Below are 26,297 nucleotides of genomic sequence, written 5' to 3'. Positions count from 1 at the left end.
CAAGACTTACACACTGAAACCTATAAAACACTGTTGAAAGAAATTAAACTTAAAGCTACCTCATGTTTATGCGTTGAAAGACTTACTATTAAAATAGCAACAGTCTCCAAATCGATCTACAGATCAAAGTCGCAACTGCCTTTTCGACAGAAATTAACAAGCTGATCTTAAAATTCATATGGAAATGCAAGTAACCATGAATACCCAAAACCATCTCAGTGTTGGAAGAATCGTATTTCCCAATTTCAAAACTTACCACCAAGCTACAGTAATAAAGACTGTGTGGTACTGGCTTTATCAATGGGATAGAACTGCGAGTTCAGAAATAAATCCTTGTATTTATGGTCAACTGATTTTCTACAAGGATGCCAAGATCATTCAATGGGGAAAGAATATTCTTTTCAACAAACAGTTCTTGGACAACTGAGTATCTACATGCAAAAGAATGAAGTTGGATGCCTACCTTACACCATATACAGAAATTAACAAAAAATGGATCATAAAACTAAGCGTGATAACTAGAAAACTTTTAGAAGAAAACAAAGGGATAAATCTTTGCAACACTGGATCAGGCAATGGTGTCTCAGATATGACGCCAAAAATACTAGCAACTAAAGCGGGGCAAAAATAGATGAATAAAGCTTCGTTAAAATTAAAAACTTTTGTGCTACAAAGGAGGACACTATCAAGAAAGCAAAGAGACAACCCACGGAATGAAGAAAATATTTGCAAATCATACATCCCATCAGGGTCTAACATCTAGAATGTATAAAGAACTCATAGCTCAACAGTTAAATAAAAACACCTCATTATAAAATGAGCTAAGGATTTAAAGAGATATTTGTCCAAAGAAAATATAAAAGAGCCAATAAGCTCAACATCATTAGAGAAATCAAAAAAACAATGGGGGACTCCACTGGTGGCACAGTGGTTAAGAATTCGCCTGCCAATGCAGGTGACACGGGTTCAAGCCCTGGTCCGGGAAGATCCCACATACCTTGGAGCAACTAAGCCCATGTGCCATAACTACTGAGCCTGCGCTCTAGAGCCCATGAGCCACAACTACTGAAGCCCACGCACTCTAGGGCCCGTGCTCTGCAACAAAGAGAAGCCACTGCAGTGAGAAGCCCGAGCACCACAACAAAGATCAAAAAGATAATAAAAAGTACTGATGAGGATATGGAAAAACTCAAACCCTCATACATTGCTGGTGGGAATGTAAAATGGTGCAGCTGCTTTGGAAAACAGTTTGGCAGCTTCTCAAAAAGTTAAACACTGAGATACTACACATGATCCACAAACTCACTCTAGGCATATACCTAAGAAAACTGAAAACATATTTCCATACAAAAACTTCTATATGAATGTTCTTAACAGTGTTTGTTATTCATAATAGTCAAAAGTAGAAACAACCCAAATACCCATCATCTTAATGGATAAAGAAAATGTAACATGTCCATATAATGGAATATTATTCAGCCAGAAAAAGGAATGATGTACTGATTCACGGTACAACATGGATGGATCTTGAAAATACTATGCTAAGTGAAAGAAGCCACAAAGTTGAAAGACCACATATTACATCATTCCATACATGAAATATACAGGGTAGGCAAATCCACAGAGACCAAAAGTAAATTAGTGGTTGCTAGGCAATGGGGGAACTGCAGATGGGAGTGATGTTTAATGGGTAGGGGTTTTCTTTCTGGTGTGATGAAAATGTTCTGGAACTAGGTAGTGGTGATGGCTTCAGAATTTTGTGAGCACACTAAAACCACTGAATTGTGCATTTTAAAATGGTGGACATATTATACATGAATTTTATCTAAAATGTCATACTCTAAGCACCTCCACTTCAGGAAGTCAGAAAAAGAACAGTAAATAAAACCCAAAGAAAGCAATAGGATAAAAAGAAAAAAACTAATGCCATATAAAAGTATGAGAGTGGGGTAAGAAATTCAAAGCCAAAAGTTCATCTTTAAAACAATTAATAAACCTGACAGAGAAAAAAAAGCACAAATTACCAATGTCAAGCATATCAGTAATTCTACCACCAACAAAAACAGCAATCTACTGAATGGAAGAAAATATCTGCAAGTCACATATGTGATAAGAGGTTAATATTCAAAATATATAGAAATTTATACAACCCAATAGCAAAAAAATAATAATAATTAAATGAAAAAATAAGCAGAGGATCTGAATACACATCTTCCAAAGAAGATATACAGACGGCCAAGCAGTATATAAAAAGATGCTCTACATGCCACTAATCATCAGGGATATGCAAATCAACACCACAATGAGATTATCACCTTACACTTGTTAGAATGGTTATTATCAAAAAGACAAAAAGTAATGAGTGTTGGTGAGGACGTGGAGAAAAGGGAACTCTTGTGCACTGTTGGTGAGAATTTAAATTGGTGTAGCCACTACAGGAAACAGTATGGAGGTTCCTCAACAAATTAAATCTACAATTATCATATGATCCAGCAATTCTACTTCTGGGTATTTATCTGAAGAAAACGAAAACACTAACTTGAAAAGATATATGCACCCCCATGTTCACAGCGGCATTATTTACAAGAGCCAAGAAATGTAAACAACCTACGTGTGTTCACTGACAGATGAATGGGTAAATAAAATGTGGGGTGTGTGTGTATACAAGGAATATTATTCAGCTGTAAAAGAAAAGTGAATCTTGCCATTTGTGACAGCATGTACGGAGGGCATTATGCTAAGTGAGATAAGTCAAAGAAAGACAAATACTATATGATCTCACTTACATGTGGAATCTAAAAATGAAAAAAAAAAAGTTACCACCAAGCTCGCAGATACAGAGATAGATTGGTGGTCATCAGAGGTGGGGTGGGGGGAAGTGGGGAGTGAGTGAAGAAACTCAAAAGGTATAAACTTCCAGTTATAAAATAAATAAGTCAAAGGGATGTAATGTACAGCATGGTGACTACAGTTAATAGTACTGTACTGCGGGCTTCCCTGGTGATACAGTGGTTGAGAATCCGCCTGCCAATGCAAGGGACTCAGGTTGGAGTCCTGGTCCGGGAAGATCCCACATGGTGCGGAGCAACTAAGCCTGTGCGCCACAACTACTGAGACTGTGCTCTGGAGCCCGTGAGCCACAACTACTGAGCCCACGTGCTGCAACTGCTGAGGTGCACCTGGAGCTGGTGCTCCACAGCAAGAGAGGCCACTGCAATGAGAAGCCCGCGCATGACAACAAAGAGTAGCCCCCGCTCTCCACAACTGGAGAAAGCCCATGTGCAGCAACGAAGACCCAACACAGCCAAAGATAAATAAAATAAATATTTTTTAAAATTCATTGTTAAAAATATATATATATACTGGGCTTCCCTGGTGGCGCAGTGGTTGAGAGTCCGCCTGCCGATGCAGGGGACGTGGGTTCGTGCCCTGGTCCAGAAGGATCCCGCATGCCACAGAGCTGCTGGGCCCATGAGCCATGGCCGCTGGGCCTGCGTGTCCGGAGCCTGTGCTCCGCAACGGGAGAGGCCACAACAGAGAGAGGCCCGTGTACTGCAAAAAAAAAAAAAAAAAAAAAAAAATACTGTACTGCATATTTGAAAGTTGCTAAAAAAAATAAATCTTAAAAGTTGTCATCACAAGAAAAAAATCTGTAACTATGTAGGTGACATGTTAATTAGCCTTACTGTGGTGATCATTTCACAATGTATACAAATATCAAATATTATGTTATACACCTGACTCTAACATTGTATATGTCAATTATGCCTCAACAAGTAAAAGCAAAAAACAAATATTGGTAACTCTAAAACGTTAAGAGGCAATTATATATAAATTTGTGCCAGTGAACCTGAAATCTGAAATGAAATGGATAAATTCCTAGAAAAACTAAACTTACCAAAACTTAAAAGAAACAAAGACTATAAATAATTTTATATCTATTAAGAAAATTGAACCCATAATTTAAACCATTCCCTCAAAAACACAAAACAAAAATATTCCAGGCCCAGTTTGCTTCCCCAGTAAATACTACCAAAATTTAAGGAAGAGCACTGTAAATTTTACACAAATTCTTCCAAAGAAAGGAAAAAAAGGAACTTCCCCATTTGTTTCAAGAGGCTAGTATAACCTTGACACCAAGTATATTTTAAGGAAGGAAAATTACAAGCTAATCTCTTATATGCATCAATACAAAACTCCTAAAGACAGCATTTGCAAATCAATTCCAGCAATACGCTAAATAAAATATTTAATGACCAAGTTGGGTTTATGCCAGGAATGCCAAGTTGGTTTTACTTTGGTCTTCTTTTCTGAATGTTATCCCCACATTTTTTTAGAATAAATGAGAAGTCAAATGAACAGATGCAGAAAAGCATGAAATCATTTAACACCCAATCATCATTTAAAGAAAACCTTCTCAGCAAACTCTAAAAAGAAATTAATTTCCTTAATCAAATAAAGAATATCTAAAAAACTTCAGCTAATAACACTGGTAATGCTGAAGACTTCCATTCCTGTAAACCCTTCCCCAAGACTAGAAACAAGACACAGATGCTTGTTATTATCACTTCTATTCAACACTCTACTGCATAACCTAAGCCAGTGAAATAAGTAATGGGGGAAAAAGTAGAAGGGTTGGAAAAGAAGAACAAAATATTCAAAATTTGCAGACAACATGTTTGTGTATATAGAAAATCCCTAAGAATCTATAAGTAAACTCTTAGTATTTATAAGTAAATTTAGCAAAATCACTGAAAGCAATATATAAAAAGATTTTCTATGTAGTAGCAAACAATTAGGACATAAAAATTTTTAAATAATTCCATTTACATTATCCAAAAAAAAAAAATCAAGAAAGCTTCACAAAGACAACACAAGAAATATCCTCATTTTCTCAAAAAAGACAAAGATTTCTGAAATATGGCATGAAAATTCTGTTAAAAAAATCAATTAATTGGAACAATCTTAAAATGAAGAATTTATCTTCATCAAAAGACAACATCAGAAGACTAAGAAAGAAAAGCCCCAAAAGTGGTCAATATTAGCAATGCATATATCCAACAAAGGTCTCTGCTCCAGAATAAATAAATAATGCCTACAAATCTGATTCACCCAATTGAAAACAGCATCAAGGACCTTGCTTACACTGCAGAACAGTATTTGAGATGGCGAACAAAAACATGAAAATGCTAAAAACCTCAGTAGACATTAGCAAGATACAAATCTAAACCATAATGCGATACACCACTCCATCCACAAGAACAGAAAAAGAGTTATAATTCCAGTACTTGACTGTGGTATAAAGCAGCTGGCACTAACATACCCTGCTGGTGGGAAAGTAAAATAGTACAACCTCTTTGAAGAATCTCAAACTTAGAGAACTTGTGTGCCAGGATTCATGCACAATAATATTCACTACACCACTGTTTAACAGCCCCAAACTAGAAACAACCCAAACGTTGAACATCAAAACTGATAAACTGTTAGGTATTTCAAGACACTGTATACAGCCATCAGTGTTAACAACCTACAGCTGCATGCAACACGGATGAGTCTCATAACAAGCCAGCCATAAAAGCATACAATATGGAAGAAAGTTCAAATTTTAAATACTTCTTAGGGATATATGCGTGGCGATGAAATATATCAAGAAAAGCACAGAAAGATAATGGTTATATCTGGAGAAAAGGAGATGTTATCATTAGGGAAAACATGGGGAACTTTGGGGGTACCAGTAATGTAGGCAGTAGTTATGTGGGTGTTTACTGTATAATTTATTAGTGTACAATGATTTCAGCAATTTCCTAGATAAATATGCTACACTTGATTTAGAAAAATCAAGCAAACCAGTCTAAAAATGAATCAAACAAAAAAGGATAATCTAAGAAACCAGTGAAAGTTCTAAAGTCTATGTGAGGTATGCATATACACACACACATCAAAACTGCAACTAAAATCCTAGATGTTAGGAAGATTCTGGGAAGATGGAAGAGCACCAGGAATCTGTCTCCCCAGCTAGACAACAACTGTATTGTACTAACAGAATCTGTATGATATAACTATTTCAGAACTCTGGAGTCTGTTGAAGGATTGCAACTTCCAGGGGAAGAGGGGAGGTAAATTACTGTTAATTTCGGTCAATTTCAGCTCAGCTCTCAGCATAGTAACAGCCATTTATCTCCCACCTGCAGCCACCAGCTCTCCACATGTTCCTGTAGCAGTTTGCACGTAGTTTGTGAGAGTCAGGGTGGGCAAAAGTACTTTGTCCTCCAAATACTGGGGACCTGTGCTCTGATCACTGACTGCTCCTTCTGATCACAAAGGTGCAGACAGAGGTGGGCAGCCATTCTTGCACCTCGTTTTTGCACAACCCAATTCTTGCAAGCCCCTCCCCCTCCAGTTGAAGTGGCTTCCAGAGATTTAAAGGATTGGTGCCATTCCCCTGGCTTTTCCTCCCACTTTCATCCTTTATTTTTCACTTTTTCTCCTCATGGGAGCCAGATATTAAAGACTAGGACATTCTAAAACAACTGCATATATGGGGAAAATTAGAATGTGACTGCCTGTGCCCAGGGAAGGGCTCAGTAAACACCTGAGAAGACACCTCAGTTTATATCTCAGGCTGATCCTCGACAGAGGCAACCTACAATAATCAAATACAAAAAAGCAAAACCCTAACAAAAAAACAGCAAACCACAGGGAAGGAGGAGAATTATTTTCCAGAGCTACCATATTATTAGACTCAAACATCCAGTGTTCAATGAAAAAATCACAAGGCATACAAAGAAATAAGATAGAATGGCCCATTCAAAGGAAAAACAGAGGGCTTCCCTGGTGGCGCAGTGGTTGAGAGTCCGCCTGCCAATGCAGGGGACACGGGTTTGTGCCCCAGTCTGGGAAGATCCCACATGCCGCGGAGCGGCTAAGCCCGTGAGCCATGGCCGCTGAGCCTGCGCTTCCGGAGCCTGTGCTCCACAACGGGAGAGGCCACAACAGTGAGAGGCCCGCATACCACAAAAAAAAAAAAAAAAAAGTTAAAATCAATAAAATTGTCCCTGAAAAAGACCTAATGGCAGATATGCTAGACAAAGAATTTAAAACAATGGTCTTAAAGATACTCAAAGAACTAAAGGAAGATGTAAAGTCAAGACGACAATGTGTGAAATGGAACAATGGAAATGTCAGTAAAGAAACAGAAAACCTAGGGAATTCCCTGGCAGTACAGTGGTTAGGACTCCACCCTTTCACTGCCAATGGCCCAGGTTCAATCCCTGGTCAGGGAACTAAGATCTCACAAGCTACACAGTGCAGCCAAAAAAAGAAATTCTGAAGCTGAAAAATGCAGTAACTGAAATGAAAATTTCACTAAAGGGATTCAAAAGAATATTTGAGCAGGCAGAAGAATTAGTGATCCTGAAGATGGGACAATGAAAATTATAAAGGCTGAGGATCAGAAAGAAAAAAGATTTAAGATATGTGAACAGAACCTCAGGGACCTGTGGGACACCATACGTAGACTAACAAATGCATCATGGGAAGCCCAAGAGAAGGAGGGGGGTGGTGGGGAGGGAAGTGGAGAGAATATTTATAGAAATAATGGTTGGAAACTTCTGAGATTTGATTTAAATGAATCTAAATACTGAAGGTCAAAATACTCCAAGTGAGGTGAACTCAGAGACTCACATCAAGACGCATTATATGGGCTTCCCTGGTGGCGCGGTGGTTGAGAGTCCGCCTGCCGATGCAGGGGACATGGGTTCGTGCCCTGGTCCAGGAAGATCCCACATGCCGCGGAGCGGCTGTGCCCGTGAGCCATGGCCACTGAGCCTGCACGTCCAGAGCCTGCTGCTCCGCAACGGGAGAGGCCACGACAGTGAGAGGCCCGCGCTTCGCAAAAAATTAAAAAAAGACGCATTATAATCAAATTTTTAAGAGACAAAGACAAAGAGAACCTTGAAAGGAGCAGAGAGAAGCAAATCATCACTTACAAGGATCCTCAGTAAGATTATCAACAGATTTCTTATCGAAAGGTTTTGATGCCAGAAAACTGAGGGCTGATATATTCAAACTGCTAAAAGAAAAAAACTGTTAACTGAGAATCCTGTATCCAGCATAACTGTCCTTCAAAAGTGAAGGAAAAATCAAGACAGCTCCAGAAACAAAAGCTGAGGGAGCTCAGGACCACCAACCTGTCCTGCAAGAAATACTCAAGGGAGTCTTGAAAGGTGAAATGAAAAGACACTGGACAGGAACCTGAAGCTGCATGGAGGAAAAAAGATCTCAATAGAGGTAAATACACAGGCAATTATAAAAGCTAGTTTGATTGTAACATGGTGTGTAGCTGTGTCCTTTTTCTACATGATTCAGGCTATAAGGCATATAGGAAAAAAACAACACAACGACAAATGTCAATCTTCTCCTTATCAGCAATTAAATGATGTAAATGGATTAAACCAGGGATCCCCAACCCCCGGGCTACAGACCAGTACCAGTCCATGGCCTGTTAGGAACTGGGCCACAGAGCAGGAGGTGAGCGGGGGGGCAAGCAAGCGAAGCTTCATCTGTATTTACAGCCACTGATTCTGCTTTATGGTGAGTCATACAATTATTTAATTATATGTTACAATGTAATAATAATAGAAATAAAGTTCACAATAAATGTAATGCACTTGAATCATCCCGAAACCATCCCCGCCCCGTCCGTGGAAAAATCGTCTTCCACAAAACCAGTCCCTGGTGCCAAAAAGGTTGGGGACCACTGGATTAAACTCTCCAATCAAAAGACAGATATGCAGAATGGATAAAAACGTATGACCCATATATGTCCTGTCTACAAGAGATTCAAGATCCAAAGAGACAAACAGAATGAAAGTGAAAGGACATAAAAAGATATTGCATGCAAACAGTAACCAAAAGAGAGCAGTGGTGGCTATACTAATGTCAGATGAAACAGACTAAGTCAAAAAAGGTTAAAACAGACAAAAAAGGACATTATATGTTAATAAAAGACTCAATATAGCTAGATTATATATATACTACTTATAAACATTTATGCACCTAATGACAGACCATCAAAACATATGAAGCAAAAACTAAGAATTGAAGGGAGAAATAGATGGTTCTATACTAATAGCTGGAGATTTAAATATCCCACTCACAATAATGAATAGAACAACCAGACAGAAGACATTTAAATAAGCAAATACAAGACCTCAGCAACAAAATAAACCAACTAGATCTAAGAAACCTATATGGAACATTCTACCCAACAACAAATACACATTCCCAAGTGCATATGGGACATTTTCCATATGTTAGGCCACAAATTAAGTCTCAATAGATTTTAAAAGATATCATACAAAGTATCTTCTCTGACAACAGGATGGAGTTAGAAATAATAACGAAAGTAAAACTGAAAAATTCACAAAACTGTGGAAACTGAATAACACACTTTTAAACCACCAATGGATCAAAGAAGAAATGAGAACGGAAATTAGAAAACATTTAGAGACAAATGAGAACAAAAACACAACATACAAAAACTTAAGGGATGCAGCAAAAGTGAAGGAAATTTATATCTATAAAAGATCATATTAAAAACAAGAAAAAACTCAAATTAACAACCTAACTTTACAACTTAAGGAACTAAAAAAAAGAACTAAACCAAAGCTAGGAGAAGGAAGAAAATAATAAAGATTAGAGCAGAAATAAACAACATAGAAAACAGAACAACAACACAGAAAAGTCAATAAAATCATAAGTTGGTTTTTTGAAAAGATCAACAGAAACGAAACTTTATCTAGACGGACTAAGAAAACCTGGAGAGAAGACTCAAATTTCTAAATCAATAATGAAGGTGGGGACGTTACTATCTATTCCACAGAAATAAAAGAATTAAAAGAGTACTGTGAACAACTATATACCCCAAAATTTGATAACCTAGATGCAGCGGACAAACTCCTAGAAACATAACTTAACAAAGACTAAATCACAAACAAATAGACAATCTGAATCTATGTATTACTAGTAAGGAGATTGAATCAGTAATCAAGACTCTCCCAGCAAAGAAAACTTCTGGACCTGATGGTTTCACTGATGAATTCTACCAAACATTTAAACAGTAATTAATACCAACTCTTCTCAAACTTTTCCAAAAATCTGAAGAGGAGGGAACACTTCCCAATTCATTCTATGAAACCAGCATAATCCTGATACCATAAAAAGACACTACTAGAAAACTACAGACCAATACCCTTTATGAACACTGATGTAAAAATCCCCAACAAAATACTAGCAAACAGAATTCAACAGCACACTAAAAGAATTATACACCATGACCAAGTTGGATTTGTTCCTGGAGAGCCAAGGATGGTTCAACATACAAAAATAAAAACACACACACAAAAAAGACAAAACAAAAAGCCAGTGTAATACACCACATCAACAAAATGAAGGGAAAAAAACCACATGATCAACTCAGCTGATGCAGAAAAGCATTTGTCAAAATTCAACACTTTTTCATGATCACTCAACAAAATAGGAATAGAAGGAAATTACCTCCACATAATAAATGCCATATATGTAAAACCCACAGAAAACATCATATTCAATGGTGAAAGACTGAAAGCTTTTTCTCTAAGATCAGGAACAAGGCAAAGATGCCTGCTTTCACATTTCTTTCAACATAGTACTGGAAGTTCCACCCAGAGCAATTAATTAGGCAAGAAAAATAAATAAATGGCATCCAAGTTGGAAAGGAAGAAGTAAAATTATCTCTGAGGAGAATACACTCTTACATGCAGAAAATCCTCGACTCCACAAAAATACTGTTAGAACTAATAAATGAATTCAGCAAAGCAACAGATAAGAAGCCAACACACAAAAACCAGCTGCAATTATATACACAAATAACAAACAATCTGAAAAGGAAATTACAAAAACAATTCCATTTATAATAGCTTCAAAAAGAGTAAAATACTTAGGAATTAACTTAGCCAAGAAGATAAAAGACTTGTACAATGAAAACTACAAAACACTGCTGTAACAAATTAAAGATGACATAAGTAAATGTAAACACATCCCATGTTCATGAACTGGAAGACTCAATATCGTTAAATTGTCAATACTACCCAAAGTGATCTAAAGATTCAGTGCAATCCCTATCAAAACCCCAATAACATTCTTTTGCAGAAACAGAAAAATCCATCCTAAAATTCATATGGAATCTCAAGTGACCCGAATAGCCAAAACAATCTTGACGAAGAACAACAAAACACAAGGACTCACGTTTCCTGGTTTTAAAACTTACTACAAAGCTACACTAATCAAAACAGTATAGTATTAGCATAAAGACAGACATATAAACCAATGGAATAGGAAATAAACCCTTGCATATATGGTCAAATGATTTTTAACAGGAATGCCAAGATTATTCAATGGGGGAAAGTACAGTCTTTTCAACAAATGGTGCTTGGAGAACTGGATATCCACCCTCAAAAGAATGAAGTTAGACCCTCACCCAACACCATTTTACTCTAAGTGGATCAACGACCAAAATATAAAACCTAAAACAATAAAACTCTTGGAGGAAAACACAGGACAAAACCTTCATGACACTGGGTTTAGCAATGATTTCTTGAATATGACTCCACAGGCACAAATAACAAAAGAAAAAACCATCAGATTTCATGAAAATGTAAAAACTTTGTACATCAAGAGACACAGAGTAACAAGTCAACCCACAGAACTGGAGAAAATATTTGCAAATCATACATCTAATAAGGAATTAATATCCAGAATATATAGAGAACTCCTAAAACTCAACAAGAAACCAAACCACCCAATTTAAAAGTGGACAAAGGGCTTCCCTGGTGGCGCAGTGTCTGAGAGTCTGCCTGCCGATGCAGGGGACACGGGTTCGTGCCCCCGTCCGGGAAGATCCCACGTGCCGCAGAGCGGCTGGGCCCGTGAGCCATGGCCGTTGAGCCTGCGCGTCCGGAGCCTGTGCTCCGCAATGGGAGAGGCCACAACAGTGAGAGGCCCGCGTACCGCAAAAAACAACAACAACAACACAACAACAAAAAGATAACACCTCATACCCATTAGGATGGCCACATTAAAAAAAAAAGCAAACAAGTGTTGGTGAGGGTGTGGAGAAACTGCAACCCTTGTGCACTACTGGTAGGGATGTAAAACAGTATAGCCTCTGTGGAAAACAGCATGGCAATTCCTCAAAAAATTAAAAATAGAATTACCATGTGATCCAGCAATAACACCTCTTGGTATATACCCAAAAGAGTTGAAAGCAGGATCTCAAAAAAATATTTGTACATCCATGTTCATTCACAGCAGCGTTGTTCACAATAGATAAAATGTGGAAGCAACCCAAGTATCCATCGATAAATGAATGAATAAGCAAAATGTGGTACATATGTACAATGGAGTACATTATTCAGCCTGAAAAAGGAAGTAATTCTGCTAAATGCTAGAACATGGATAAACCTTGAGGACATTATCCTGAGTGAAGTAAGTCACAAAAAACAAACACTGTATGATTCCACTCACATGAGGTAGTCAAAACCATAAAAACAGAAAATATAATGGGGGTTGCCAAGGACTGGGGGGAGGGAAGAATGGGGAGTTATTGCTTAATACGTACGCAGTTTCCTTTTTACAAGATGAAGAGAGTTAGGCAGATGGATGGTGGTGACTTTTGCACAACCATGTGAATGTATCTAATACCACTGAACTGTACACTTAACAATGGTGAGGATGGTAAATTTTATTTTGCCACAATAAAAAAGAAAAAACGCTTAGATGTTATCAATACTGAATGTGGGAGCAGACTTTGAAATTTTTATTTTTGGCCGCACCACACAGCAGGCAGGGATCTTAGTTCCCCAACCAGGGATTGAACCCACACCCCCTGCAGTGGAAGCGCAGAGTCTTAACCGCTGGACCACCAGGGAAGTCCCAGTAGTTCAACTTTTAAAAATACATGACCCCAAGGCTTCCCTGGTGGCACAGTGGTTAAGAACCTGCCTGCCAATGCAGGAGACACGGGTTCATGCCCTGGTCCGGGAAGATCTCACATGCTGCGGAGCAACTAAGCCCGTGCACCACAACTACTGAACCTGCACTCTAGAGCCCGTGAGCCACAACTACTGAGCCCATGTGCTGCAACTACTTAAGTCCGTGCACCTAGAGCCCATGCTCCACAACGAGAAGCCACCGCAATGAGAAGCCCGTGCACCACAACGAAGAGTAGCCCCCACTCGCCGCAACTAGAGAAAGCCCGCGCACAGCAACAAAGACCCAATGCGACCAAAAACAAATAATAAATTAATTAAAAAGAAAAAAAAACATGACCCCAGCAATGCTCTCATGACTGCATTCTTCATATACACACACCACCATAATCACTGCCACCATTTTAGTAAGTGCAGTTATAGGCATTATTCTAGGTACTCGATACATGTATCTTAAGCTTCACGAAAATCCTATAAATGGGTACTATTACTATGCCTGTGTTACAGAAAGTTAATCTCTATGGTTAGAGCAAATCAGTAACACAGCCACCATTTGTTCTCAAGTAACCTGCATCCAGAGCCCACACTTTACTTTGTGTAGGTTTATTATGAAATGGGCAAATTTAATATGCTTTTTCAAAACTATCCTTTAACCTCCCCACTTCAGAATACGTGTTTACATTTATACCACCATATAGTGGGTTAACAAACAATCTGGAAGAACCAAGAATGGCTCTATTAGATGGAGCAAGATCAAACAGACAATGGAACACGTTAGGCAGAAGAATGTGAAAAAGTTTTCAGAGGTGATAACCAAGCCAATCTTGAAAAAGGGTAGGATTTTTTTTCTAGGTAGAGAATACTCAATTAAGTATTCTGCTTAACAATTCTTCTATGTACCAGAATAGCATTCCCTCCATGATTTCGCCTAACTCAATGATTTTAATTATATACTAATATATAAAAGAATCTCAAGAAACGCACCAGACGGTATAAAGGAAAAGAACCCTGGGGCACAGTTCTAGAGACCTTTTCTGGGTTGACAGCAGATCATATATGCTACATGTATTCTTTTAACTGAAGAAAATATTTTATAATATGAACAAAAACAAAATTAAGTTAGCTTTATACCCTGACTGACTGAAATTTTGAAGTGTGACAATACTTAAGGTCTGCAAAGATATGGAGAAAAGCTCTCATGAAATCCTGACTGGATTGTAAATTGATAAATTCACTTTGAAAAAGAAGTCAGCAACTTAAAAGTTTAAAGATAGTATACCTAATTACACTGCAATTCACATCTAGGCACATATGCTAAAGAAATTCTTGTTACATGCACACAAGGAGATATAAACAAGGATGTTCACCAAAATACTGTTTACAACAGCAGAAAATTGGAAGAGACCTAAACATCTACCAGCAGAGGATCAGGTAAATAATGTATATATTTATGTAAAATACTAATACACAGCAATTCAAATGCACTGGTTTGACTTAAATATCGATATGGACACAGTGTAAATGTAATGATACACTGGGGGAGGGTAGCATATACCAGAAAGACAATATATGTTATACTATTTATGTAAACCTTTAAAGCAGGGGTCCCCAACCCCCAGGCCTCAGACCAGTACCAGTCTGCGGCCTGTTAGGAACCGGGCCACACAGCAGGAGATGAGCAGCAGGCAGGCGAGCGAGCTGCCGCTCCCCATCCCTCGCATTACCGCCTGAACCACCTCCCCTGACCCCATCCGAGGAAAAACTGTCTTCCACAAAACTGGTCCCTGGTGCCAAAAAGGTTGGAGACCGCTGCTTTAAAGCACAACATTTAGGAAGAGGTATAAGGGGTCTTCTTAGGTGCTGGTAACATTCTGTTTCTTAATTTGAGCTACGGTTACATGGGTGTATTTCTTTGTGATAATTCACCCCATTGTATACTTACTTGTGTACTTTCCTGAATGTATGTTCTATTTACATAAAAAATTAAAACACACAAAGCAATGTTTATGGACAAATATGTAAAAGTATAAAGGAAATACACCAACTTTAGGAGAGTTGTTATCTCTAGAAGAGAGAGTAGGGGGACTTCCCTGGTGGTCCAGCAGTTAAGCACCGGTCTTCCAAAGCAGGGGACGGGGGTTGGATCCCTGTTCGGGGAACCAGGATCCCACATGCCACGGGGCAACTAGGCCCGTGAACTCTAGAGCCCGCATGCCCCAACTAGAGAGCCTGCATGCTGCAACTACTGAGCCCACACACTCCGGAGCCTACATGCCACAACTAGAGAGAAGCATGCACACCGCAACAAAGAGCCCTTGCACTGCAACAAAAGATCCCACATGTTGCAACTAAAGACCCGACTCAGCCAAATAAATAAATAAATATTTTTTTAAAAAGATGGCGCTGGCCTCAAGGAGACTAGGGGAAACAAACACAACAAACGCAAAGTTTTATTTGATGTTTCATGTTGCATCAAAAAGTTTCAAACATGCCAAAATCTTAACATTTGTTAAAGATGGGTGGTAGATACACAGAGATAATTGATTTTCTACTCGTTTCTCTATTTTGAAATATTTAATAGTAAAAAAATTCTTTACAAAAGCAAAACAAGTACATTTAAATCCCACCATTCAGAGATAACTGCTGTTTTAAAAATGTTGACAGCTCTACTGAGGTATAATTGACTTAATAAACTGCACATATTTAAAGTGCAAATTTTGATGTTTCAGTATGTTACTTCCATGGAACCACCACCACAATCAAGATAATGAATATATCCATCATCCCCAAGTTTCCTCATGCCCCTTTGTAATCCCTCCCCTTCCCCGTCCCTGTGCCCCTTTCCCCAGCAAACTACGGATCTGCTTTCTGTCACTACAGACTAGTTTGTATTTTCTAGAATTCTATGTAAATGGAATTTTAAGTATATTCTCTTTTTTTGTCAGGCTTCTTTCACTGAGTATAATTATCCTGAGATTCATCTATGCTGTGGCACACAATGATAAATAATATTCTTTTGTATGGACATGCCACCATTTGTTTATCCATTTCCCAACTGATGGACATTGGGGTTGTGTCCACTTTGTTGGCTATCACAAATAAAAAGGTTATGAACGTTTGTGTACAAGTCTGTCTATGGATATATGCTTTCATTTCTGTTGAGTGTGACTAGTACTGCCTAAAACTGTCAAGGTCATCATAAACAAGGCAAGTGAGAAACTGTCACAGTCTAGAAGAGCCTAAACAGACATGGGACTAAATATAATATGGGATCTTGGTACAGAAAAAGGACATTAGGCAAAAAATAAGAAAATCAAAATTAAATATGCACTACAGTGTCAATACCGTTTCATTAGTTGTGACAAATGTGACAGAAATTCACCATACTAATGTCAGATGTTAACAACAGGGGAAACTGGATGGGAATATATACAAGAACTCTTTGCACTTCTTTTGTAATTTTTCTATAAATCAAAAACTATTCTAAAACAAAATTTTCTTTAAAAAATCTATGAGTAGAACTGCTGGGTCATATGGTAGGTAAGTGTTTAACTTTTTAGGAATCTACCAAACTGTTTTCCAAACAGCTGTACCATTTTGCATTCCCCCCAGCAGTTTATGAAAGTTCCAGATCTTCCACATTCATGTCATTCTTGGCATGGTCAGTCTTCTTAATTTCAGACATTCTAAAAGGTGTGTACATCATTAATATTTTAATATAAAAAATTTTGGTGTACATTTTGCCAAGATATGTGTGTACACGCACATGCATATTTTTTTCAAACAAGATCAGCACGATCAGATTTCCTGGTTCCTATTGGAAAATGGGCAGCTGCCTAAATCCAAATCTCTCCATATATCCTCCAAAAACCACATGGATCAACAAAAGTGAATAAAAACACTCGCAGACTGAAACTACAGAACATTTAGAAAACAGAATACCATAAACTTAAATTTGCATGTAAGGGGGACTCAAATTTCCAAAACTCAACAGTATGTATATCCAGCTCTGGAGCCCACATTAGAAAAGACCATCAGGCAGCAGCAACTAAACAGAAAACGACACACACAAAAATCATTTACAGTAGCATTAGACAGACACCTACCCAGACCTAGAGATAAACCTAAAAAAGGATGTCCAAGATGTCTATAAAACATTGAGAAAAATTAAAGACCTGATAAATGAAAGGATACACCAGCTTTATGAATTCAAAGATTTGTCATCAACATACCAATTTTCTACAAATTGATTCATAGATTCAATGAAATCTCAATCAAAATTCCAGCAGAGTTTGGGAGTGGGGGTTGGGGGGGGTGGAACAACGTGATACTGACAAGCTAAATCTATGACCATGTGGAAATGCAAAAATCCAAGAGGAACCAAGAATCATGAAGGACAAAGCCAGAGGACTTCACTACCAAATATCAAAATCTACTATAAAGTTGTAGTAACTAAGACAAGGACAGATAAACAGCTCAATGGAAGAAAACCGATATGCACATACAACATATATACTTGATTTATGAGAAAGGTGACAGCAGTGCAATGAAAAGGGATTTCTTTTTTTTCAACATAGTACTGGGTCAACTGGCTATCTATACAGAAAAAAATGAATCTTGACCTTCCACCATGTACAAAATTAATCCCAGATGGGTTGGAAATCTAAGAGTGAAAGGTAAAACAATAAGTTTTTAAAACGAGACACAAAATATCTTCATGACTTTGGAATAGGGAAACATTTCTTAAACAGGGCACAAAGCATTAACCATATTTGAAAAGTCGATAAACTGGACATCATTAAAACTTAAATCATGTTATTCAAAATATACCAATTAAAAGCATAAAGAGGGCTTCCCTGGTGGCACAGTGGTTGAGAGTCCGCCTGCCGATGCAGGGGACACGGGTTCGTGCCCTGGTCCGGGAGGATCCCACATGCCGCGGAGCGGCTGGGCCCGTGAGCCATGGCCGCTGAGCCTGTGCGTTCGGAGCCTGTGCTCTGCAACGGGAGAGGCCACAACAGTGAGAGGCCCGCATACCGCAAAAAAAAAAAAAAAAGTATAAAGACAAGCTACAGGTTGGGAGAAAACATTTTTATTCTATATATCAAAGAACTCATATGCAGAATATATAAACAGTAAACAGGAAAGAGCAACAAGTAAACAGGAAAAAGGCAGGTAACCATAAAGAAATATTAGGGTAAGACCTGAAAAGGCACTTCAGGAAAGAGGATATCCAAAGGTCAACAGACATATGAAAAGGTGTTCAACTTCATGAGTCATCAGGGAAATGAAAATTAAAACCGCAATAGAGATGCCATTACATACTCACCAAAATGACCAAAGTGAAAAAGACAATACCAATTGTTAGTGAGGATGTGGAACTAACCCAAACCATCTGACATTGTCACAAGTGTAAACCGGTGCACTTGCTGTGAAAAACTGCCAGCATCTATTAATGCTGAAATCACACATACCCTATAAGCCAACACTCTCCTAGGAGTACACCCAAAAGAAATAAGTTCACCAAAAGACATGCTCATAGCAGCACTATTCATAATGGCCCCAAATGTCTATTAACAGTAGAATGAATAAGCCAGAATGAATATTCATACAACAGAATACAGTATAGCAATGGGAACAAATGATCCACAACTACTGGCTGTGATATGGATGAATTTCACAGCTGAAGAGTACATATTTATGATTCTATTTATGTAAGTTCAAAACCAGGCAGAACTAATGTATGCATCTAAAAGTCAGCATGGTGGTTTACCCTTCACTAGTTAAGAGACTGCAGGGTTTCTGGGGGTTTCTGGTCTATTGCCTCTATATATGACTGGATATATACAAGATGTGTTTGGTATGTGAAAATTCATTGAATTTGCATATTTACCATAGTAAAAGTATCATACATACTTTTCTGTATGTATGTTATACTTGGATTAAAAGTTAAATTTTTAACTGCTAAAGCCATATATTAAGGCTCTACAAAAAATTTATTTTGTGGGAAACAAGACTTCCCCAGAGTAGTTTCAACTGTCGCCTGTTAGCTGGGGCTGAATATAGTAAAATTATTATTATTTGTTTTTTGGCTGCATTGGGTCTTTGTCGCTGCACACAGGCTTTCCCTACTTGCGGCAAGCGGGGGCCACTCTTCGCTGCGGCGCGCGGGCCCCTCACCACAGCGGCCTCTCCCGTTGCGGAGCGCAGGCTCCAGGCGTGCGGGCTTCAGCAGTTGTGGCGCGCAGGTTCTAGAGCTCAGGCTCAGTAGTTGTGGCACACGGGCTCAGTCGCGCTGCGGCATGTGGGATCCTCCTGGACCAGGGCTCGAACCCGCGTCCCCCGCACCGGCAGCAGATTCCCAACCACTGTGCCACCAGGGAAGTCCCTGAATACAGTAAAATTTATTTCAGAATAGCTTTTCAGACAATTTACTGATGATACTCCAGAATAAAAAAGGAAACCATCTCAGTCAGAAATTCAATACATCTGTACAATTATACACTTCTTTGGTCCTAAATTGGAAGTCAGCAGTTCATCTAGATCTGGGTGCCAGTTACATGCTTGTGTTCAGTTGGAGACGGTGTGAGCTCTTCACTTATGATATGTACTTTTCTGTATGTGTATTACACTTAAATAAAAAAATCTTAATCAGTGTTTCAGTCCCACACCTTACTGTGAACTACTTTGACTAATCTTTCCCTTTTCTCAGGGAGTTAACATGAAACTTTTTCCTCCAGTCACTGCCTCCAGCCCATCCAGTAGTTAAGATGTCCCTTAATCTCATCTTACCAATTTTCACACTTTACAGACACTAAATAAATACTCAGTTCATTTATGCTTTAATCACGTCCATTTACAGCCCATTTCCCTCCTTCCTCAGAGTTTAATATTGATAGATTATGGTTTAAGGGACCAGGGAGTGGGGAAAGGGCCCTCTAGGTAGCAGACACCCCTCTCATGAGGAGTTGCTTGTGTAAGGGATCCGGCTCTAGCCTACCCTTCCAGCCCCATCCCAACTCCTACCACCCCATACAAAACAACAAGGGCCATCTTGGTGGGATGCTAGCCCAAAAGCTCAGGCCTTCTGCAACTTCTCCTGAACCACAGAAAGTCACAACTTCCCCGTGTGTCAACTGGTGGGAATCAGACAGCTCCAGCCACCCTCCACCCTCCTCCCTCCCTGCCCCACATCTTCTCTCAATTTCTCTTTCATCTCTACTCAGTCAAGGACAGAGAGCAAGTCTGCTGCCTAACAACGGGCTCCACCTTGCCTTCCTTCTTGGAAGCCCCCTCAACCTATACAAATGCTTCTCTTGGAAGACACTTCCAAAGTCGCTTGGCTTGACAGCAGAAGCAGCATTGCGCCCCACTGTGCTCCACTAAGAGGGGAGGGAATCACTTCAAATGCTGCCCTCCCTAAGCAGTCTTCTTACACAGACCAGGGAAAGGCTGAGATGATGTTTGTGGTAGTAGGGACAGGTCTGTGACCTCTTCGTATCTGTGAAGCCAGTGAGGTGTACCTGGCTCCAACTCTTGGGGACTGTCATTGTACCACAGGTCATTTAACAACACCTCTTCAATTTCAGCTTTGGACCCCAATGCTAATTCTGAAGCGACAGTAAAAAAAAAAAAAAAAAATCTACTCAACATCCAGTTACAATGAAATGGCTTTCTCTTCTTCAAGGCATGTTTCAAATGCTGCTTCATCCAAAAGTGTTTCCTAGTTCCCTAACCAGTACAGTCTCTCCTTCCTTTGACCCTGCCACAGCACTTTCCCAATAATACCTTATCAACTGAGCGTGTAGTTCTGATACTACTCTCACTGCATACTATATGTAACGAAATTTTGTCACAGCTAACACACAGCCTTGCAAATGACAATGCAAACATTTGCTCAAATGAAAAAAATAAATGGTACATAACTATTGCAAAGTTAGGTATACCTATACGAAACAAGGTGTGCAATTAAATTCGCCTATGCAAAATTCAAACAGCAATGTGAAACACTGTGCCAAGATACACCATTTTTAACAAGTTGTTTTTATTATAAAACATGTTTGGGGACTGCCCTGGTGGCACAGTGGTTAAGAATCTGCCTGCCAATGCAGGGGACACGGATTTGAGCCCTGGTCCGGGAAGATCCCACATGCCGTGGAGCAACTAAGCCCATGAGCCACAACTACTGAAGCCCACGCACCTACAACCTGTGCTCCGCAACAACAGAAGCCACCGCAATGAGAAGGCCACGCACCACAATGAAGAGTAGCCCCCGCTTGCCACGACTAGAGAGAAAGCCCACGTGCAGCAACAAGGACCCAATGCAACCAAAAAATATAAATTAATTAATTTATTTATTTTTTAAAAACCCATGTTTGTCACAGAAGAACCAGTAGGGGAAAGCACACAGAAAACAAATTAACCATTACACCTTCACTGCTACATTTATGTCTTGTCATTCCAGTCTTTTTCTATACATATATACATACCTGAGACCATACTGTTTTGCACTTTGCTTTTTCACTTCAGGTACTGTGATTATCTATATCATTAAGTAGTCTTCTACAAACATCAATATCAATAACTGCAGAGCATTCCACTGCATGGTTACTTCAGCTTTTGTTGTCATCAAATTGTCCCTAGTTATAATACTGTGATAACCAATCTTGTTCTTAGGTTTGTTTTTTGTTTGTTTGTTTGTTGCAGTACGCAGGCCTCTCCCTGTTGTGGCCGCTCCCGTTGCGGAGCACAGGCTCCGAACACGCAGGCTCAGGGAGGGGCCATGGCTCACAGGCCCAGCCGCTCCGCGGCATGCGGGATCCTCCCGGCCCGGGACACGAACCCGCGTCCCCTGCATCGGCAGGCAGACTCTCACCCACTGCGCCACAAGGGAAGCCCTTGTTCTTAGGTTTTTATCATTCTGATTATCTCCTTAGGTAACAGAATTACTTCTGACCAGAAGCTGCAAATTCACGTTGAAGTTCCTCATGGAAAATACATGCCCAAGTTTACTTGCTCATTAACCACAAGGTGGGTTTTCCTGCTGGGGAAACCTGGGAAAGCTGCTCTCTGCTCTAGGCCAGGCAGCCCTGCCTCACCACTCAAGACCAAGAGCCCACAGCCCTGCACCAACATCTCAGGTGGGGACAAGGAGAGAGCTGACCATACCGTGGGGGCTAGGTATGTGCAAAGGACAGCCCAGAACACCTTGACCAGAACCTCTCCTACAATCCCTTGAGGTCCCTTCAAACTGCAGTACTGCTTTCCTTATTGAGCCCCCCAGGAGGACTCTGTGAGGCATTTGGGGAGGTACCATTCTGCCCTACAGCTGGAAAAACTATCTACTTTATCTCACTGCCCAAGGGCAACCTTACAAGCCAGGTTTCCCTATTTCTTCAAGGTACTCTTCTTGAACCCGTGCCCTGAGAAGACCCTGAAGAGGCCAAGAAGTCTGTACCTTGTAGTCTGGCCAGTCAGTGACCTGGGCAGAGTGGGATGGTAACACTTTCACCAGCGCCTGGCATCTTGCCAGCGAGGCCACCGGGCGCCCTGGCCAACTGCAAACGTACACTCCTCAAAGCTCCTGTCTCACTGACCAGGAGCCTTCCCCTCACACAAGTCAACAACCTAGCATTCGCTGAAAAATACTTTGCTATAAACCATAAAAGTTCCAGCATGTCTGAAGCAACCCAGTGAAATTTAAGTCACTGTTGAGTGTCATTCTTATTGGAATATAATTCATGCAACTTTCTGAAAAGGAAAAAACAACGCTTACATAGCAAGCAGCTTCTCTGAATTTTTAACTCAGCATAAGCTAAAGAATAAGGGTTAGCTCACAGCTGACTCCAAATAACAGAAAACATTACATGTATACTCTTTCGGAAGTTAGAAGAGACAAGACCCACCGGTGTTTCCCAGCCCCCATGCTCTTCTCTCACTTCCCTTCCAGCACAATTTAATAAATAATATTCCATGGGGCCATCTCCTTCCTAATGGACTTCTCCCTTAAACATTTAGCTACTTTATGTTCACATGCTCCTACATCTTTGTGGGAATTATTTCCAAGGTCAAGTTAAAAATAAATCAAAGAATTTGTAACTAAAAAACAGCAATTACCAGTCCTTGTTCTGAGAATCTGTGTTTTACCAAATATTTTCAAGGTCCGTTTAAAAAATTAAAAACACGTTCACTTTCATCTAAAATAATTCAAACAAAAAATATTCCATCAACATTCCTATAATATGTTGCAACTCCCACAAAAAGATAATGAAACACTGTTAGGACACCCAAGCCTCCTTGTGAAGAATCATCTTCAGGAGATGCTCCCCTCTCCCCCACTATTCAGTGGAATATACTAAATATCATAAAAATCAAGTGCTTGTTGACTTGCACTCATTTTGAAAGAAATTAAAACACTGAAGAGCTACACCATCCCATACAGTAGCCACTAGTCACATGTGGCTACTGAGCGCTTGAAATGAAGCTAATTCAAATTGAGCTGTGCTGTAAATGTAAAATATACACTGGATTTTGAAGTCTTAGTACTAACGAAAGAGTATCTCATTAAAAGTTTTCTATGTTGATTACATGTTGACACGATATTTTGACTACGCTGGGTTAGATCAAGTATTACACTTTTTTGAACTTTCCTAATGCAGCTATTAGAAAATCTATCTCAACATATGTGACTCTACTGTAATTGTATATATAAATAGCCCTGTCACTTTGACCTATCGTTTTTCACCTAATCTTCTTGTGATTCATAAAAAAGATTTCTGTATTATAATTGAAGGAAGTCTTCACCCCAAAGGGGACCCAATCCACAAGGCAAACTACAAAAGGGGCAAGTGCTGTCAGAGATTCAAGGTCATTCTTCATAGGTGTCACCAGGAAGCTGCCTAGAAACAGCTGTGTATACATGCCTAGCACATTCAAGTTTTCAAATCTAAGTCACCTGGCAAATGATCATGGATTCCTCGATTTACAGGTGTAGTGCAGACTCTACTGAAATCCAGAGAATTATCCAATATGGCATTTATCCTTCGAAAGATGTTGGCATTGCTACACGTGGAGAGCGCAGGTGCTTCCTGATTGTCCCAGCAATCTTTTATCCTTCCTGCGTCTTCCTCCTAGACGCAGAAAAAAGATGTTTAGATTTTCTACTCTCCCTTTTTCTTTCTTTTTTTTTTTTTTGCGGTACGCGGGCCTCTCACTGTTGTGGCCTCTCCCGTTGCGGAGCACAGGCTCTGGACGCGCAGGCTCAGCGGCCATGGCTCATGGGCCCAGCCGCTCCGCAGCATGTGGGATCTTCCCGGACCGGGGCACGAACCCGTGTCGCATGCATCGGCAGGCGGACTCTCAACCACTGCGCCACCAGGGAAGCCCTCTACTCTCCCTTTTAATAGAGACTTCACACTTCCTTTCTTCTAATCCAACACCACAAGTTAAAGTTAACAAGGACTTGGGTTTCTTGCCTATATATTAAAATACTTCACTCTGAGCAAGGCACCCTGAGAGAAACATAAGAGGGAGAAACACTGAAATGTAAGATGCTGCCTCAAGAACCTTCTAACATAATGGGACATGTATAGGAAGTAGAATGGCATGGTAGCAGCAACATGAGCTTTAAGAGCCAGACACACCTGGTTCAAATCTTGAATTTATCTACACAACAGATTATTTGGCAATAAAAAAGAATGAAGTACTGATACAAACTACAACACAAGTAAACCTCAAAAACATTAAGTGAAAGAAGCCAGTCACACAGGACCACAGATTATATGAGCCCAATTACATGAAACATCCAGAATATGCAAATCTAAAGTAGATTAGTTGGGACTTCCCTGGTGGTGCAATGGTTAAGAATCGCCTGCCAATGCAGGGGACACGGGTTCCAGTCCTGGTCCAGGAAGATCCCACGTGCTGCGGAGCAACTAAGCCCGTGTGCCACAACTACTGAGGCTGCGCTCTAAAGCCCACAAGCCACAACCACTGAGCCTGCGTGCTGCAACTACTGAAGCCTGTGCACCTAGAGCCCGTGCTCCACAGCAAGAGAAGCCACCACAATGAGAAGCCTGTGCACCGCAACGAAGAGTAGCCCCCACTCGCCACAACTGGAGAAAGCCTGCACGCAGCAACAAAGACCCAACACAGCCAAAAATAAAATAAGTTTATAAAAAAAAAAATAAAGTTGATTAGCTGCCTTCAACTGGGGATGTGGGGAGCAGGTTAGAGGGTTGTGTCTAATAGGTACAAAATTTCTTTTTGAGATTATGAAAATATTCTAAAATTAGACTACGGTGATGGTCACAAAACTGTAAATATATGTATGGAAAGATGGTGTATATGCTTTGGAGTACAAATACTAAGTTTACCACTTAAGTATCTTCTTTGAGCCTTGGTTGCCTTAGATACAAAATGGAGTACCACCTACTTTACAGTTGAAAGGTGAACTTTACGGTTATGCAAATTATATCTCAATACAGTTGTTTAAAAAGTTTGGTTCTGCCATTTATTGGCAGTTATTAATCTCTGTGCCACAGTTTCCCCATTTGTGAAATGGGAGAAGAGTACCTACCAACCTTCTGATGAGATGTTTACAGCACTTAGGATGGTGTTGGCATATGGTAGCTACCAATTTTACATCTGAAGATATAATCACAGGAAAAGACACGGTCAGGACCAAGAGTGGTACAAATACCACCCAAAGGGAATTGTTTAAATAAGTTATACAATTCCACATGGTCATTAAAAGTACTTACAACTCAGGTAAGACATTACTGAATGAGAAAAGCACTCCCAGATACATAAACATGAACTGAACCCCCACCCAAGTGATTCTTTTGGTATTCTCTGTCTCAGCAAATAACACCACCATCCTCCAGGTGCCCTAGACAGAAATCTAGGTACCATTCTTCACTTTTCAATCTCCCTCCCTCACCACATCCCATGCCTGACATTTAAGCAATGAGATACTGGCTGACAGACTGAATCTTCTAAGGGGAGCCTGACTCATCAGTTACATCATTCCTTAGTTCCCCCCAAGGGAACTAAGACCTTGGGGGGGGGGGGGCGGGAAACAGACCAAGTAAGGAAACTAGCACCTAAGATCTTGTAGGTGATAACTTCAAAACAAAATTTAAAAAGCCTGGTGTTATTTTGTTTAACCTATTAAAATCCAGGTATAAGCATAAGAATGACCAGAAACATTTACAATTTTATAAACTCTGCAGGATGGCCTTAAAGGGACAAACTTGAGTTCCATATCAT

General features: G+C 39.8%; 1 protein-coding gene across 5 annotated transcripts in view; it reads right to left on the bottom strand.

Moving 5' to 3' along the window:
• The window catches only part of CPEB1 (cytoplasmic polyadenylation element binding protein 1), a 100,948-nt gene that overhangs the window by 63,269 nt on the left and 11,382 nt on the right, over positions 1-26,297 (bottom strand). For all 5 annotated transcript variants that reach the window (XM_089906729.1, XM_022554523.3, XM_089906730.1 and 2 more), the window contains exon 2: positions 23,983-24,157. The gene's annotated coding sequence lies outside the window, so the exon portion shown is untranslated. The remainder of the gene's footprint in view (positions 1-23,982; positions 24,158-26,297) is intronic.

Source organism: Delphinapterus leucas, chromosome 2, assembly GCF_059928025.1.
Source record: "Delphinapterus leucas isolate spDelLeu-1000000601 "Yukka" chromosome 2, BTC_Dleu_Yukka2, whole genome shotgun sequence".
NCBI classification, from domain to species: Eukaryota; Metazoa; Chordata; class Mammalia; order Artiodactyla; family Monodontidae; genus Delphinapterus; species Delphinapterus leucas.
This window is presented reverse-complemented; position numbering and strand designations above follow the sequence as displayed.